Source organism: Drosophila sulfurigaster, chromosome 2R, assembly GCF_023558435.1.
Source record: "Drosophila sulfurigaster albostrigata strain 15112-1811.04 chromosome 2R, ASM2355843v2, whole genome shotgun sequence".
Lineage (NCBI taxonomy): Eukaryota > Metazoa > Arthropoda > Insecta > Diptera > Drosophilidae > Drosophila > Drosophila sulfurigaster.
In genome coordinates this window covers 6,035,010-6,051,621 of record NC_084882.1, presented here as the reverse complement: position 1 = coordinate 6,051,621, position 16,612 = coordinate 6,035,010, and the positions used below count along the sequence as shown (strand labels likewise).

Below are 16,612 nucleotides of genomic sequence, written 5' to 3'. Positions count from 1 at the left end.
CATAAAGGACATGAAGCGATAGGCAAGCCCATTGCTCCCTTGTTCGGCGATCGAGCAACACTCATTTTTCAAAGAGAAAGAAACAAACTATAGAGCTAATAAATGTTCGCAGAGTCGATCTTAATCGAAAATTATCAACAGACGAAAAAACCAAAAATTTACTAGCCAACGAAAGATGTATATAAATAAAAAATTAATAAAATTAAAAACATAAAAAAAAAGAATGGTACTATTCAAAGGACCCAAAAATAACGTAGAAATATAAAGAAATAATTCATAAATATTTTTAGCCGAACTCGAACTTTTAATAACTAAAAATTCTCGTGCAAAGGATAAATAGACAGAGGGATGCGTTTAGAATCTTAGCTGATTTACGGACAACAGAACGATCAGAAATCTTCTTGTTGTGTTCCAATTAAATCTTCCAAGAACTAAAGCTTCTAAAGTTTTGAAGTGAAGTCTGCCAAAGTCATACGGGGTTGTGACACTTTTAATTAAAATGTCCACATAATCCACCGTTTGAACTTTGTGCAGATTATCCTGTGTCGATAACGTGAGTATCTTATAACAAGGGCCAGAATATCCACCGGAGTTGAATTCTTCTGTTTTTCCTCTCATTAAGTGATACTCCATTATTGACCCATTTGATAGAAGAGGAGATAGAATTCAGACGCCAACTTTAAATAGTGGCCAAATCCGAAAAACAAAATTTTCTGTTTTGTCTTCCAAAGCTATTAGGAAATTAACGACGAATTCTTTTAAAAAGTTTGAAATATAAAAAAAAGGAAAAACAAAAACTCTGAAACAAAAGGCCAACTTTAGAATTTTCATTGCGAGAGTCTTGCTGAGTTATTACTGTACCCAATAAGGCCCTACACGTTGGGCGCCACTTTTCTTATTAATAATAATGAATAATCTCTGTAACGTGCAACGATACACGCCGCAAGGACGGACGGACGATCTGTGGGTGCGGGCACGCTTTAGTATCCGGCTCTAGCTCGTCGGCTTTGGGGGTGGTGGTCTTGCTTCCACAAATCTATCCTTTTCGCTGAGCACTATTATTAAAAAAGATTAGAATTGAGCGTGCTGCGACATAAAGAAAAGCTAGAACACTAACCGGAAGAGAAATAAAAAAAACTAAAGTTGCCTCTGCAGAGAGTGAAAGAGAACAAAAAAAAAACGAGAGAGGGAGAGAGAGAGAGAAGAAGATAGAGTACGAGATTCAAGCTAACATCTTGTCACTGGTGTTGCGTGACAAGGATCCCCACCCAACCTAAGATCACTGCCTCAGAGCATGGCTCTGGTGATCCCTTATGTGCCCTACGACGGTGGAGCCTACGGACCGGTTTGGCTAATCAAAAGAGTAATTATTTCATGATTAAATTGTTTTAATTAAGGAAACAAATATAAAGAGATAAAACATTCAAGTATAAAGCAATGTTGACAATAATAATAATAATATAATAATGTAATATAATAATTTAATATAAATTCTAAATCTAATTATTTTTGTATATTTTTTTTTTGTTTGTATTAAAAAAAAATTCTTTAAATATTTGTGTCGTATTTGTTCTGCTTAATTGTTTTTGCATAATAATTTTTTGTAAAGATAATAATTGAATAACTTATTTATTTTGAATTTTGTTTTGTTTGCAACGGCTATAATTCATTCTTTTCGTTTTCATTATTTTTTTTTTTTTTTTTTCTCTTATTTATTACGAATTAATTTTCTGAGCAACTTTTATCAAATCTTCATTTATTCTATATAACATTTCTTTAGGTTCGTTTAGTTGCTTTAAATTTTCTTGTGCGAATTGTGCGAAAACATAGATATTTGTACCATGCGTACTTTTTTTGGTTTTTGTTATTGTTTATCAAACTTACCCCCAGAACTCCTGCGGCGGTGATCGATCTCCGGCGAAGTGCTGGTGCGGCTAAACGACGATGGGTTTTAAAAAATAATATTTTTCTACACTTTAAACACATTTGCACATTTTCAATTAACTATTACTAATTCGTTGTATAACAAATTATCAATTAATTCAAACAAATTTTTATTTTTTTTTAGATGTGTTCATTTTTACACATGACTTTTAAATTCTTTTCCTAATTTACAATTCGCTTTGAACCACTGAACACTTCATCTCTTTCTTTTTTCTTTTACAATTTATTAGTACTCTTTTTTTTATATTTTTCTTTTTGTGAGATCGTTTCTCTCTAAAGGCACTCTCACAATTTGACTTAATTTATTATAATTGCGATCGTATGTGTAATTTGTTTCGTACATATGTGTTAACGCTTCGCTTTAAGTTGTTCTAATTGAACTACACTTTGATTTTAGTGGCTATTGTTTTAATTTGTGTTCGGATGCTAGATACAATTTTACAATTTTTGGTTTTGTAGCGCACTTTTATTATTTGTGTTCAATAGAACAGCACTTTGGTTTTCATTTTTTTTTATTTTGTTTTATTTGAAATCTATCTTTCTTTTCAAGCGCTACACTTTTCGATCATTTTTTTATAACATGTAAATTAGATTTTGTTTGTTTAGAATTGCAAGAGTGGCATGATTTAATTTAAATCATTGTTTGGTTTTCACAACACTTTGAAATGATTACACTTCGAAATTGGAATCTTTAGAGATTCATATAATAGTTCACTAAATTGTTGCTCGCTGTTGATTGTTACAGATGGCGCCTAAAGGCGCTCCGTTGGCCAGGCGGTAACCAGTAGAGGCATTCCGCTGACCACGAAGTGACCTGAAGGGGTGCTCCGCTGGCCGAGTTGGCCGGTGAGGGTGCTCCGCTGGCCGAGTTGGCCTGTGAGGGTGCTCCGCTGGCCGAAAGGGCCAGTGCAGGGGTGCTCCGCTGGCCGAGAATGCCGGCGCGGGTGCTTCTCTGGGCGAAAAGGCCTGCACGGATGCTCCGCTGGCCGAAAGGGCCGGTGAGGGTGCTCCGCTGGCCGAGAATGCCGCCGCGGGTGCTCCGCTGGGCGAAAATGGCCTACTAGGCGCTCTGCTGGCAAACGAAGCCTGCTGGGCGCTCCGCTGGGCAAACGGAGGCTGCAAGGGCGCTCCACTGGACAATTAGCGGCAGGCGAACGCACTTCGTTGAAGCAGTCTGCTTCAAAAAGGAGCAAGAAGAAGAAAACGAGCCTGCGAACACAACTACTTTTAAACATAAATCCATATACGACATTATAAAACTTTTCCCTTACCAATTATCAAAATTTGAGGTGGAAAAAATATCCACAATAGCTGGATGCCTTCAGATCAAAATCCGTAGAACTGGCTTAAGATAAGTTGGGTGCGCTCAAGTTGGTGCAGCAGGCGCAAACGTCAAAGCTGAGCTTTCCAGTGCAACCGATGCACAACTTCAAGCTCAGCTTATCAGCGGTTTTACAACACTACCTTAAGCTTAGTTTTACAGAGCTACTTTAAGCTCAGCTTTACAGCAGCTTAAGCTAATTTGTTAGACTGAAAGTGCATACTTTTAGGAGCAGAATATAACCATAAATTTTATGGCTTAAAGGTAGCATGCTTTTAAGCCCTGCGTAAACAAAACATAAGGTGGCACAAAACTTGCATACTTTTAGGTGCTACCTGACACAATATTAAACTTGGCTTAGACTTAGCAAACTTTTAGGCCGAATTCAATGCCTGTTGCTGTAGGCGCCGTTACATGATCGCCAATGATTTTGTTCCAGTGTGCAACCAGGCGACACAAGTAAAAATAGTAACTTGTGAGTAGCTAAAGTGAGCTAATTGGATTTCATTCTGGTTGACTAGGCGATAGTTTTCGGCAAAATCAATTTGCAAAACAACCTCATCCTTAGCAATGGACATTTTCCGCTTTTGAAAGTACTGTTGTTGTACTCTTTTTACATAACAATGCGTTTTAAATTTTGGCAAGTGCATGCAATTCTTTGCAATTCGCTGAGTAGATCAAAAGCGGTTCCTTGAGTTTGGATAAACACCATGCGTTTATCAATTATTCGCAAAATTTTCCATTCAACACTGTCTTCGATCCGATTAATTTCATTTAAAGGGACAAGAGCATCTACAATTTCTACAACACATTCATCACACTCGTTTCTCATACAAACTTCATTGGCTTCGTCGCAGCACACTTTTTTTAAAAAGTGGCCGAAGTTTGATGGAATAGATTTAATGATTTTATTGCTTGCTTCTAGCAAGAGTGCGAAATTTGCATGGTACTGACAAACACACATATTGTGAGAAAGCTTGCTGGATTGCACAATATGTTTTGGTCTACATTTGTAGAACTTGCTGCGAGAAATTAATTTCTTTGGATACGTTGCTCTCGTACGCTTCTTCTAATTATTATCATAAATCGTTTAGAAATTGGCAAGTCAGAGAGCTTCAATAATGTTGCCTTTCTTTCGGCAGTTTCCGTTGAAATGTCTTCGCTGTTGTATCTTGCTCATCTTCGTCTATTAGCCTAGCAGTAAAATACCTAGGTGTGGTTCTGGACAGCAAACTGTCATGGAAGCTTAACGTGCTAGAAAGGGTGAAGAAGGCCACCGGAGCCTTATACATGGAAAAAAAGATGCTTAGTTGCACTTGGGGCCTCTCACCCAATCTAATGCGGTGGATATACATCTCAGTTGTTCGCTCTATCCCCACCTACGGTGTTATAGTGTGGTGGCAGGCCACGGAAAAAAGGACGTACCTATCCATCATGGAAAGGACACAGCGTCAAGCGCTACTGTGCATCACAGGCGCTATCAGGTCGACGCCAACTAAAGCCCTCGAGGTAATAGCCATTAAACCTATACGCGCAATCCATAGCCGCAAAATCGTCCCTAAGGATTGCCGCAACAGGCAATCTGGGTCTGCTAGGCTATGGTCACAGCGCCATTGGTAGGGAGACTAGTAGAGACCTGGACTATACTATCCCCCTTACCAGTACTGACCATATTAAAACAATATTCTTGGAACCGGACTGCTGGCGGGAAGGGTTATGCATTCCCGAAGCCCTCAACCTCTTCACCGACGGGTCGAAGATGGATGATGGTGTCGGAGCGGCCGTATACTGCCCGGACCCGGTCTCCAAACATTCCTATAAACTCCCAGACCACTGCAGCATCTTCCAGGCGGAAGTTTTCGCCATTGGCAAGGCTGCCGAATTGGCTCGGGGTTTACAGTGTAATCATAACTCTATTAACATCTTTGTTGACAGCCAGGCTGCAATAAGATCAATATACTCTGATGTGGTCAAGTCCAAAGTTGTCCTGGACAGCAGAAGAGCAATAGAGTCGCTGAACGCATCTGCGGTCGTGCGTATCTATTAGATCCCAAGCCACCAGGGCATCGATGGCAACGAGATCGCAGACACTCTCGCCAAAGAGGGAGTGGAGCTCGATGTCGGTAACATGTGCAATGTTCCGATATCCCTGCGAACTCTAGGTAGTGAAATTGAGGTGCGCTCTAGACTTCAGTGGGACGCGAGCCGGCGTAATGCCAACTCGTGCAAAACTGCAAGGCTGATGTGTGCCTCTACTAACAAAAACTTAACCAAATTCGTCATGCAGCTTTCAAGAAAAGACTGCAGGCTAATGCTAGGCATTTTAACTGGTCACTGTCTGTCAGCTGTCCATGCTGTAAAGCTGGGCATCACGAACAGTGATCAGTGCAGGAAATGCAACGAACCCGGGGTTAAGGAAACACTTGAGCATCTTCTCTGTAGATGCCCAGCGTTATCCCGACTCCGGTTGAAATACCTTAATTCGCCGTGCCACAACGATCTTCGAGACGTTTCACGGCTACCTCCTAGGATGCTACTGGCTTTTGCTAAAAAAGTGTCCATACTGCGCGACTTCTGAGACGTAGATAAGCTACCGGTACAGCTACGGACCTCTACTGGTCTATGCTTTGCCCGTACAGGGGCAGCCGGTCCCACATAACCTAACCTAAAAAAAATTTTTTTCACACTAACTATATAACAAAAACGTTATTTTCGTCTCGCACGATACAGCGCTAGTGCACTACTTTCACATTAAAATTTAAATTTCTGTAAAAGAAAAAAATTTTTTTTTCACTAAAATTTAAGAACATATGTAAGTTAAGTAATAACACTAATATTGCTCCAATTCACTGTGTTAACATTAATGTAAAATTTCAAAATTGGTCGCTGGTGGACTGTTTCTGGGATTTGCCCATATAGCTTTCGTCTGTATGTAAGCAATACAAAAAACCAGTAAGAAAGCTACAGTCGAGTGTACTCGACTGTGAGATACCCGCTACCCATTTTGAATAAAAGCAAAATATTGCTGTAATAATCTCAAAATATTAAAAATAAATATGCATGTATTCTCGATCGGGATTTGAACTCGAGCACCACCGACCGGGTGGTTAAAAAAAAAAAAAAAGTTTGAGCTATCGCATTACTTATGAACCCTCTATGCATACATATGCATATACGTATACGCATACATACAATACATTCATAGCAGGTGGTTTTGCACATACAAAAGTATTTCTTTAATAAAATCCACAATTTGTATTTATAATTGTTGTAAATACGATTAAAAAAAAAAAAAGTTTGAACCCCGAGCGGGCTCGAACCCGAATTCCCCGAGTATCACAACACGAATATGCTTGCACTCTACCAATAGAGCTATCGCAGTGCATCTATGCATACAGATACAAATATAGAGGCGAGCATGAATATACATACGTATAAGCATACATACAACTCATACATAGAAGGCGTTTTTGCCCATACAAAACTATTTCTTTAATAACTTAAACAATTTTTATGCAACCAAACTTTCAGGAATCACAAACACCATTGTTATTATAATTATATACCAAAATTCGCAGGTCTAGCTTTAATATTACTCTTGTTATTATTGATTTGCAGGAGCGGAAGTGGGCGTGGCAAAAATTTGAAACAAACTTGATCTGCGTGCAAATAATAAATACTATCGAAAAAAATTATAGCTAAGTCAATATCGTAACCGTCGTCGCATGCAGACGTGTATTTATTGTGCTCCGGGAAAAAATATTCAATAAGATCACATAAGTGCAGTGACTGGTTTAAAAAATCTACAATATCGCGAAAAGACGCTCTTTGCGATGAAATCGCTAATGTTTATATTGATTGATTAATTAATTAATATAAATCATAACAATTAAAACTTTAATTAATCAATCTCGATTACAATGAGTCAAAACGACATTCGTGCACAACGTCACCGTGAGCAAGACGAGAGACGGCTCTCACAACAACGAAACAACGCGTACTTCTCTTTTAAAGCGACCGAATATAATGCAAGCTCTGATCAAGTGCGGTCAATTACCCCCAACTCGACCGAATTCTTAAACGTAGAGAGTAATAGAGCGCGCTCATGCTCTCCTCGCTACCATCGATGTCTCTGCAGCCTAAGAGCGCAGTAACCAGCACCGCAATTTCGCTGACAACGTCAACCGTAACAACAACAACAACCGCAACTGTATCGACAGCGCGTTTAACGACATCATCAGCTAGCGGCGCAAACATTACTACGTCTGTCGCTGCGCTGCCCGAAAAAAAGAACAAAAACAATGAACCTATTAAGCCGGCTGTGCAGACTGGTATGGATCGCTACATTCAAATTAAAAGAAAGATGAGCCCTCTAAATTCTCAACGCAAAATAACCCGTGGCAATGCTAGCCTAGCTGCAATAGAAACGGACATGAACTCGAACCGATTCAAAATCTTGGCAGACGCCTATGAGGTTGAGGCGGCCGAATCTACTGAAGTCGAGAAAAGGAAGCCAAAGCCTCCGCCTATTTATATACGAGAAAAAGTTCCAATGTTCTCGTCAACAAAATTATTGAGATTATTGGCAAGGATAACTTTCACATAATACCCCTTGTAAAGGGCAACATTCACGAAACAAAAGTTCAAATGAAGTCTGAAGATAATTACAGAGTATTATCGAAATATCTTACCGATAATAAAAGAACTTTTACACGTATCAGCTTAAAAGCAGCAAGGGTTTGCAAGTCGTACTCAAGGGTATAGAATCTGAAGTAACGCCTGCAGAGATAACAAAGGCACTACAAGAGAAGGGATTTAGCGCAAAGACAGTCTTCAATATCCTTAACAGGGATAGAAAGCCGCAGCCACTCTTTAAGGTTGAGCTCGAGCCAGACAATAAGCCCCTGAAGAAATACGAAGTGCACCCTATATACAATCTTCAGTTCCTGCTGCATCGCCGAGTTACAGTTGAGGAACCGCACAAACGCAATGGTCATACTGTAAACTGCGCCCGGTGTGTGTAGTTTGTGGAGAGCTTCATGACTCCGCACACTGCCCAGCGAGCAAAGATGACTGCAACTCGAAAAGTGCGGCAACTGCGGTGGCAATCACACTGCTAACTATAGAGGTTGCCCAGTTTATAAGGATCTGAAAAGCCGCATTCATCAAAAGGAATTACCGCCCGCACCCAAAATAAAACGTTGAAAGTCTCCAGATCAAACCCTGAAGTCTTCTTCTCGACTGCAGCCAGATCCTCACTAGGACCTATTAACTCTGAGAAAAGTGTGACATACGCAAGCGCTTTAAAATCAGGACCGGCTATCCCTGCCTCAAAAGTTCATTTCTGCAATCAGCATACCAAGAACCGAACATGGCTCAGCAACATCAATCGCCGGAGCAGTCAAAAAGCAACTTCGAAGCTATGATATGCAGCTTACAACAAAGCCTTACAGAATTTATGTCATTTATGCGCACAACTATGCAAGATTTAATGCGAAACCAAAATCTATTGATTGAAATGCTGGTTTCACAACAATCCAAATAATGACTCCCCTACGGATCTCTACGTGGAACGCTAACGGCGTTTCACAGCATAAACTTGAGTTAGCTCAATTCCTACTCGACAATCAAATCGACGTAATGCTGCTTTCAGAAACACACCTTACAAACAAATACAATTTTCATCTTCGAGGATATACTTTCTACGGAACAAATCATCCAGACGGTAAAGCACATGGTGGGACTGGAATTCTAATCAGAAGCCGTATTAAGCACTACTATCATAACAAATTTGCTAAAAACTACCTACAGGCCACATCTATAAATATAAAACTAAATACCGGCAACGAACTTACACTAGCCGCCGTATACTGCCCCCTCGCTTCACTATAGCTGAAGATGAGTTTATGCAGTTTTTCAACTCACTAGGAGACCACTTCATAGCAGCAGGAGACTACAATGCCAAGCACACACACTGGGGATCTCGTCTCGTGACTCCAAAAGGAAAGCAGCTCTACAATGCCATTATCAACGCCAAGAACAAGCTCGACTATGTTTCTCCTGGCACACCAACATACTGGCCGGCAGACCCAAAGAAACTGCCCGATTTAATAGACTTTGCGATTACCAAAAACATTCCAAAAATCTGATAAGCGCCGAATGCCTTTCGGATCTTTCATCTGACCACTCGCCTATACTGTTTATTCTACTCCGGCATCCAGGAACATTGGAACAATCACTAAAATTGACCTCACAGAAAACTAATTGGATTAAGTACAGAAAGTATATAAGCTCACACATTGAGCTAAGTCCCCATCTCAATAATGAATCCGACGTAGACAGCTTTGTTAATTCACTGGAGTCTGTACTTGTCTCTGCAGCCCAAGCTTCAACACCTCAAACCATAAATACACAAAGCAATCGAAAGAAGACAAATCTACAAATCGAGCAGCTCGTCCTCGAAAAGCGACGCTTACGTCGAGAGTGGCAATTCCACAGATCGCCATCTTCTAAGCAACGTTTAAGACATGCCTCACGTGAACTTACTAAAGCTCTACAGCAAGAAGAAGCATACGTCCAACGCCACTACATAGAGCAATTGTGTACTTCTAGTACGAAAAACTCACTATGGAGAGCTCACCCTACTCTGAGCTCACCGAAAGAAGCCGTGATGCCTATAAGAAATCCCACAGGAGGCTGGGCGCGTAGCGATGCAGACAGAGCCAGCACGTTTGCCAACCACCTTAAAAATGTATTCCAACCAAATCCTGCCACGAGTGCGTTTACTCTGCCGACTTTATCAAATGAGCCTCAGCTTCAACGTGAGCCAATCGAATTTCGCCCAAATGAAATCGTTAGCATCATCAAAAATCAACTGAATCCGAAAAATCCCCGGGATGCGACCTCATAACTCCCAAAATGATCATCGAGCTCCCATATTGCGCCGTTTGCACTATCACCCAGCTTTTCAACACCATCGCAAAACTTGGCTACTATCCAGTGAGATGGAAGAAGTCAATTATAATAATGATAGCAAAGCCGGGAAAAGACCACACAGTCCCCACGTCGTATAGACCTATAAGCCTACTTTCATGCTTATCTAAACTCTTTGAAAAATGCGTTTTGATTCGGATAAACACGTACCTAAGACTCCAGGAAGGAATCCCGTCACATCAATTTGGGTTTCGTGAAAAGCACGGAACAATTGAGCAGGTCAACCGGATAACATCAGAAATTCGGAACGCGTTCGAAAAACGAGAGTACTGTACTGCCATATTTCTAGATGTCTCTCAAGCATTTGACAGAGTCTGGCTAGAAGGTCTAATGTACAAGATCAAGACAATGCTCCCCAGCAACACCCATAAGCTTTTAGAGTCTTACCTTTACGACAGAAAATTTGTTGTGAGATGCAACTCTGCTATATCTGATGTTTTCACTGTTGGAGCTGGAGTTCCTCAAGGTAGTGTGCTAGGGCCAACACTATACGTCCTCTACACAGCAGACATCCCGACAAGCACACGAATAACAACATCTACGTTTGCTGATGATACAGCTATTCTTAGCCGCTCAAAATGCCCGAGGAAAGCAACTGCGCAGCTAGCTCTTCATATGGTCGATGTTGAAAAATGGCTATCAGATTGGCGAATTAGAGTGAACGAACAAAAATGCAAGCACGTTACATTCACCCTGAACAGACAAAACTGCCCGCCGCTAACGTTAAACAACACTCTACTCCCGCAAGCAAACGAAGTGACATATCTAGGAGTACACCTCGACAGAAGACTCACATGGCGCCGGCACATTGAAGCCAAAAGAACACACCTAAAGCTAAAAGCCAGCAGCCTTCATTGGCTTATCAACGCACGGTCTCCCCTTAGCCTTGAATATAAAGTCCTGCTGTATAACTCGGTACTAAAACCTATATGGATGTACGGCTCCCAATTATGGGGGAGTGCCAGCAATAGTAATATTGACATAGTCCAGCGAGCTCAGTCGAAGATCTTGAGAACCATCACCGGGGCACCGTGGTACGTTCGCAACGAAAACATACAACGCGACTTAAACATCCTACCAGTCAAAGAAGTGATCGCAGAACAGAAGGAAAAGTACTTTACCAAGCTACTGTTGCACCCTAACCACCTGGCGAGAGGTCTAACAAGGTTGAGCAACCAATCACGTCTTCGTCGTAATGACTTACCTACCCAGCGACCGACCTGAGGGACGCGCAACCAGAATGCAGTTTTAACACACTGTTAGCTAAATTTTAATGTTAAGATTCGTAAACTTATTGTTAGTCTCAAAATCTAGAGAAGATTCAATAAATAAAAGCAAAGTCCTCAAAAAAAAAAAATATCTCTTATAGTCTCTGAGATCTAGGTATTCATACGGACATAGCTAGATCGTCTCGGCTGTTGACGCTGATCAAGAATATATTTACTTTATAGGGTCGGAGATGTCGCCTTCTACCTGTTACATATATTTCCTGCCGGCACAAATTTATAATACCCTTCTAGCCTATGGGTAGCGGGTATAAAAAGTAAAATGAACAAAAAAGTCATTGATCTCGAAATACTTAACCAAGTCATTTAATTTCAAATGGGCTCAGGAGCAACCGGTTCTGACATGCTCACACAAGCAGGAATTTGAAAACCTGTCAATTTCATCAATTGTGCGTGCATCCCCAATTGTTCTAGCACAAATCGATGTGGCACAGTATCCGTTGCCTACGAAAGAAGCTCTATTGCATATCAAACGTCATGGTAAGCAATTTACATCAAATACATCAGTCCTAGCAGTCAGCAATTGGAAGCGTTTATGGGTAAACTTTTGGACCTCAAAAACAACAAGCATTTACGGATTTAATGTTTCACATTATTAATGCAACGCAACTAGGTCATTTCGATGAAAATTTACTGCTACATATTTTGGTTTCGGAGTAGTACTTTCTTATCGTCAGCATGATGGCACCGAAACACCAATAGTTTTCGCGTAAAAAACTTTAGACAAGCACTAGGTGAAATACAGCCAAATCGAAAAAAGGGACTTTAAATAATCTTTGGTGTAAACCGATTCGACCAATATTTGTATTGTGATAACAGATCACAAGCTGCATGTAAGTATTTTCAAACCATACAAGCATCTTCCTTTTATGACATCAAATAGGTTACAACGTTGAGCTTTCTATTTCATGACATACACTTTTTATATTCGATATCGTGCTACAGCAGCGTATTCCAACGCCGATGCTCTTACAAGCCTTCCAGTAGGTATGAACCTAGACTTTGACATGGAAGAAGAAGCCTGCCTACCTATTAATGCTGACACAATTCACAAACACTTAAGCACCAACAAAGTTCTAAGACAAAGTTCTCAACCGAGTCAAAACGATTTGTTCCAATATTTCAATCAAGGGCTTGCAATTACTTCTAACCAACAACTACTTTGCTTACTATATCCTGAAATTCGATACAATCATCGATCATTTCTTGATTTGACGAAAATTTCTTAATTTCTTGTTTTTTATTATTTTGTGGTATATTGTTTTGGTAATATTTTGTAAATAGTACCGCAATATTTTACTTTAACTCAAAATGGGTAGCGGGTACCTCACAGTCGAGTACACTCGACTGTTGCTTTCTTACTTGTTTTTATCGTATCGTTGCTTCTCATATCTGCATTTTTCTTTACATTTCGATAACATTTTTAATGTCAGTATCGTCTTCTTATACTATTGGCATAATGCTAATTGATCTAGCCTCTTTACCAATTTACGGCCTCTTTTACTGCACCTCTTTTAAAGCATCCAGCTAATATCCTTTACTCGTTTCAACTGTCGTCAACATTGCTTATAGGCACTCCATACAAACATATGTTGGTAGACTTTAATGCGTCTATGCAACTATTAGTGTCAAGACTAAGCACGTAATGTAAGTTACCATATTTGGTGAAAGCATCTTGAAGAATTACAAGAGTTTATGTAATATTAAGATTCCGCTTTATTGCGCTCTCTCTTCGCCCTATTTCTAACAACTTCATTTGTACTTTCTTAAATTAACTGAACTGCACCAACACCGGCCCCTATGAACGGCAGGGCCTTCACACTACTGGCAAAGACGCCAATTTGTGGATTGGCCGCTTGTATATTCCTCCTGCGTTAGTTCGCACTTCTGCAACGCGCACTGTCGTCCCGTCCTGTCCTGGGTACACCGCCACGACTCGACACAGCACGGCATCGGTGGCTGGTTGTCCTCTGCGATGACGACGAGCTCTCCGATTCGAAGATTTGGCTGTCACTGACCCAGCACATACTCCCGGGACCATCGCTGCCAGGACGCTCGCTTGAGTGACGAAACAGCTCACCATCGCCTTAAGCAGCTCAGACCCTCCTGGTCCAGGGTCCGTGACGCTGGCGGTGCTACCAGTGGGCCGCCCACCAGTAGGTTTGGATCCTAGCTGACAGCTCCTAGCGGGCGACAGTTTAGCACCGCTTCAACCGCCACGACCATGGTCTGCAGCTCCATGTCCATGGTCTGCAGCTCCATGTCCGTAAGCTGAGCGTTTTTCACCGTCCGTTGGTATGAACACAAATTCGCATCCACTTCTTCATGCGAAATCCAGAACTGCACTCTCCTCGGCCTCGACTCGCCTTCTGAGCTCCTCCAGACTTGCTCCGACGAAGTTCGTCGCGTTGTCGCAATGGACTCGGCTCGGGCATCCTCGTCAACCAAAAAACCTTTGGAAAGCCATTTGAAAAGTATTAGTTGTTAAGTCAGATACAATTTCTAAGGAAACTGTTTTTGACGCAAAACAAACGAACTCCGCAATGTACGACTTGTAACGTGAATCCTGTAGGTGGTCTTAACTGAACCACAAAATCTACGCCACATATTGAAAATGGGCGGAGCGCTCATACGAAATAGTAGCATTTACCAGTCGCCCAACCAACTCACAACAACGAACACCAAGATCTTTCATTCTCATGTATAAAAGGATTGAGTCGTTGTATGCTCGATTTCACACGTGCACTCTTACGAACCCTATCTATCTTTTCTCAATTCGATACTCTGAATTCGAAGTTCAGTTCAGCTGATCTGTTAACTGGCCATACATATGTAAAAAAAAAACTAAAGTTCCAATCCAGAAAAAATATAAATTATAATTATAAGTAATACGTATATTTGATGGTTATACAATGGTTATATTCTAAATCTATTTATTATACCCGCTACCCATAGGGTAGAAGGGTATTATAACTTTGTGCCGGCAGGAAATGTATGTAACAGGTTGAAGGAGGCATCTCCGACCCTATAAAGTATATATATTCTTCATCAGCGTCAACAGCCGAGACGATATAGCCATGTCCGTCTGTCCGTCTGTCCGTCTGTGTGTCTGTGTGTCTGTCCGTCCGTCCGTATGAAACACTGGATCTCAGAGACTATAAGAGATAGAACTATAATTTTTTTTCGACAGCATTTGTTATGTTTGCACGCAGATCAAGTTTGTTTCAAATTTTTGCCACGCCCACTTCCGCCCCCGCAAATCAAAAAAATCGAATAACAAGCGTAATTTTAAAGCTAGAGTTACGAATTTTGGTATATACAATAATTACTATAGTAGTTATGATTCCAGAACATTTGGTTGCGATCAGATAAAAATTGTCGAAGTTATTAAAGAAATTCTTTTGTATGGGCAAAAACGCCTACTTATAGTACTGGGGGTCTTAGTTACTTTGTCTGACAATCTGGTATATTGTGCCGTCTATGGTATATTTTGAGTGCGGTACATATCGATATACCACATATACCATTTGGTATATTTTTTAGTATTTTTGTAGTATATTTGGTATATTTTGAGAAATATACCGCAAAATATATTGCTTTTATTCAAAATGGGTAGCGGGTATCTCACAGTCGAGTACACTCGACTGTAGCTTTCTTACTTGTTTTTTAAATTGTATTGCGACTTGTTTTGTTTGTTTTAATCTTCAAATTGTTATAATTATTATTACTGGAAGTTGGTTTGTCAAAATCTCTTTATCTCCGCAGGTATCATCTTCGTCTTCGTCGTCTACCATAGTCTTCTCCAAGCCATTCGAAATTTTCGCATCCTTCGTATGGTTGAACTACTAGGCATTCTCCCTTTCGCCGTCCAGCCACACAGTAAAGGGGTTTCTTTGATTTTGTATCGAAGCTTACAGCTACATTTTTGTGAATTATTGCATGCAGAGTAGCTGATTTATGTGATGCAAAACACCACCCACACGCTTTGCATATGCGCTTTTCAAGTTGGCTTTGTACCGACGGACAATTCAAGTCGTAGGGAATCTATAGTGAAAGTGGGGAGTGTGATGTTAGCACATTCAATATATAAAATGTAGATAAAAATATTTGTCTTTATTTATTGATATCACGAGAGCTCTGCGTTGTATAGGCCTGTCGGCCGTTAATGCATATTTATGTAATCGAAAACGAAGCTAAGTCGAAAAGAGCTCTTCTTGAATGGTCGGTCCGACCATAAGAATGTCATTTAACGCCTTATGTGTCCAAGTGCGATACGCAGCATTAATGTGAAGCGACTTATGTCCAATGACACGGCCGACCCTTGCACGACATTTTACGACCGTTTACGGCGTAGTCTACTAAGGTCGCTTCGACAGTAAAGGCTACGTTAGAAGGGGCTACAAGAGTGGGTAGGGTTATGTGTATGTCTTCGTATATTTCATCCCCAAGACCGCCTACCTCAAAGCTAATAGGGATCTCACAGCGAAACCTTTACACGGTTTGTGGTGCGCCGGGCAACACGTTCGCGGGGCTTCCTCAATCTTGTTCAATAATCTCGCCAAGCACATCCATCAAGACTATCATCTTGGCATTTCAACCTTCCTGGCGAGGGACGAGTGCTTCTGGATCCGTATTATCCTGTACGCTGCATCAGAGAGTCAATGGCAGTGGCAATCTCTATCACTCGCATGGGCGATGAAGATGTCAACATGACTACGATGCTCTACTCGGCTTCGAGCATCAACGACCACTACGACTAGCCAGCCTGGTCATGTTCTTTCAGCAGCATTGTGTTAGCTGACATGTTCCGCGTCGGTATCAGCGTCGGTCTTAATGGTAGAAGTGTATCTGAAGCTAATCTTGCCGGGTATCCTCCCGGGTAAGAGATTGTTGTCCATGACCCAGAATTCCACGCTGAGGTGGCACATGCGACTAATTTTAAATTTCACCAATGCAAGGGGGAGAAAATGTTGAAGCAATTAAAAAGTACTCAGTGCTCTTTCACTTTCTTAAAATCTCCTCATACACAATCAAAGTATTCTAAGCGCCAGCAGGGCTTGGTAATAGA

At 40.9% G+C, this 16,612-nt stretch overlaps 1 long non-coding RNA gene across 1 annotated transcript; it reads right to left on the bottom strand.

The window, feature by feature from the left end:
• Positions 1 to 2,388: 2,388 nt before the first annotated feature.
• Positions 2,389 to 3,278, bottom strand: LOC133837879 (uncharacterized). Its single transcript, XR_009893877.1, has 2 exons — positions 3,216 to 3,278; positions 2,389 to 3,153 (listed from the first exon to the last, which is right to left on the bottom strand). It is a non-coding gene; the product is annotated as an uncharacterized LOC133837879 (long non-coding RNA).
• Positions 3,279 to 16,612: the final 13,334 nt, after the last annotated feature.